The sequence below is a fragment of the Neofelis nebulosa genome, chromosome 5 (assembly GCF_028018385.1).
Source record: "Neofelis nebulosa isolate mNeoNeb1 chromosome 5, mNeoNeb1.pri, whole genome shotgun sequence".
NCBI lineage: Eukaryota > Metazoa > Chordata > Mammalia > Carnivora > Felidae > Neofelis > Neofelis nebulosa.
This window is the reverse complement of record NC_080786.1, coordinates 65369512-65372189: the sequence shown is the minus strand read 5'-3', so window position 1 is coordinate 65372189 and position 2678 is coordinate 65369512. Positions and strand designations below refer to the sequence as shown.

The window sequence follows — 2678 nt, the reverse complement described above, 5'->3', positions numbered from 1 at the left end:
AAGAGTTGTTGGCTACTACAACATACACCATTTTGTTCACCAAACTAGTCCAAGGCTACTGTATCACTTATCTAGTGTCACGTTAGCCAAGCAGTCCAAAAAATTTTGCGGGTTGGTGAGGGAGTTAGCTGTTTTGTTAGTGATGAGAATTAAGGTTTTAGACAAATAACACATGTTGATGAGCTGCAACTCCCCATCAGGGGAGCAAACCATACCCAAAGAAATATTCATCTCCATCTGGTGTTTCCCCAGGGACGTCCTGCCTGACACGGGTGAATAATTTGAGAGAGCTTGTTCAATGGGCAACTTTAGACTTACTGTGGACTGAAAAGGGAGCAGTAAGAACTCCTAACAAGCAAGTGCCTCCCGTTGTCCAACTGTTCAAATAATCACATGCCCATGGGGTCCTTTGATTATTCTCAGAGTTACAGGCATGAAAGTTGTCTATACATGAGCTGTTGTGGCAATTTCTCTGAAGTTTATCTCAAGTTGTCTAGCTTGGGCAAGCAACAAACATTCAAAGACAATCAGAACTAGAATCTAACATCCACAAATGTGTGTTACTGAAACATATTTTTTTTTCTCTAAAATCACCTTCATTTCTATCAATGATAGCCATCGCTTCTCGGCCTTTTGGCTAAGATCAAGTGTAGTATCTATCAATGATAGCCAAATTAAGACTAATTTGTTTGTAAGACAAGCCCAGGTTTATTTATTTATTTTTTAGTGTTTATTTATTTTTGAGAGAGAGAGAGCGAGAGAGACAGAGCACGAGCAGGGTAGGAGCAGCACAGAGCCTGTCGCAGGGCACAAACCCACTAACTTCGAGATCATGACCCAAGCTAATGTCAGATACTTAACTGACTGAGCCACCCAGGCGCCACAAAACAAGCCCAGTTTTAACAAACTTGGCCTAATAAGCACATAAGCATAGCAGGAATTAGTAATTGACCATATAAATTCTTTAAAACCTGCTTTGTTGGAACGTTTTATAAGGAATTTCAGATTGAATTTTTCATAGCTTCTCAAGGCCAGAAGCCAAGCCAAATGCTTGCCATTAGATTTGCCTTCAATACCTATAGATTCAGGTGAATTTATCTTCTCCACCTTCCCAAAACATCCTGAGGTTCCTGTACCTGCTAGGAAGTGACATTTTTACTCATTGATAAGGTTGCTGGGAAGTCTAAGCAAGGTACCAAGACAACATTTCCAAGGGGCTCCATTGGCTCCATAAAGTCAACCTTCATTCCTTCAAGCTGTCTGGTCATATCTGAGTCTCTGCTTGTCTCTCTCAAATATGACATTCCAGTCAAAACCTTGGTAATCTAACCAATGATTTCAATGGTGTCCCATTACAAAGACAACAGGTTCTTACTGAACTTATGCAAACAGTTATAATTGCCATGGAAGAAAAAATACTAGGAGTTTATGAATTCTGGAGGGTTCAGATAGGGAGAAAAGATAAATGTTTCAGTTTATTCACGAAGGAATATTATCATATTTCTATAAGTTACAGGTATCTTAAGAGAAAAAGTTTCCTTAAATCTGGAAGAACAAACATATCAAACAAGAGTCCTAAAGGGCGCCTGGGTGGCTCAGTCTGATGAGTGTCTGACTCTTGATTTTGGCTCAGGTCATGATCCCAGGGTCATGGTATCGAGGCCGGTGTCTGGTTCCGTGCTGAGCATGGTGCCTGCTTGGGATTCTCTCTCTCTCTCTCTCTCTCTCTCTCTCTCTCTCTCTCTCTCTCTCCCTTTGCTCCTCTCTCCTGCTCTCTCTCTCTCTCTCCCTCTAAAATAAATAAAAATAAATTTAAAAAAATAAGAGTCATAAAAACTATAATCATCTTTCTTAATTCAGTTAGTCCCATGTAAATAATCTTGTTCTGTTTGAATGCAGCTTTTCCTTAGTTTCAGAAATTCTTACCCAGTTTAGTTTTATGATCTTAAAGATAGCAGAAACCTGTGTTTGTCAAAAATCCTTTTCATGAATCTCCTTGAAGATGAAACACATTTTCTAAGAGCACCAAAACAATAGCTGTAATGACAAAAGACTCAAAAAATGGACATGGTCAAAGATCTGAAGAGAGTTCATTATAATGCAGCTGACAAGGAAATCCAGTTATTTTTGTGAGATATATTTTAATAAGTAGAATGTCAAGTGATGACCTTAAGCCAGGACATATTATAACTTTAGAAATTTCATATAATTTCTAGAACAGTTATAACATCAACCCACACAATATAACCTAAGAAGATTTATCATCATTTGTTTGGCAATGTTTCCCATGTAATTTAACATAACAAATAAACAAGCTTAATTAGTCAAAAAGACTTCATTTAGAATTTGACTTTTGGGGAAATTTTGTTAAAAACTTCAGAAGGTTTTAAAGCTCCTGCTTAAATAGGATTATAGATCATTATAAAACTTAATGTTTAATTATTTAACCAAGATGGCAATAAGAGATACGACAGTTTGTATAGTTGTTAACAAAACTTAGCTCCTTTAATGTTGAGAGGTTTTAAGACCTGATCAAGACGAAACATAGAAAATTTGATTTTCTGGAAAGATTAAAAAAAAACATTGTTTATGATTTCTTATCAAGAGCAGACCAACAATCCAAGAAAATTTTGTCTTTTTAATAGAGATAAGCCAAATTTCAACCTTATGCTAGTATA

At 36.9% G+C, this 2678-nt stretch overlaps 1 pseudogene; it reads left to right on the top strand.

The window, feature by feature from the left end:
* Positions 1-617: 617 nt before the first annotated feature.
* On the top strand, positions 618-760 carry LOC131513349 (U2 spliceosomal RNA; annotated as a pseudogene).
* Positions 761-2678: the final 1918 nt, after the last annotated feature.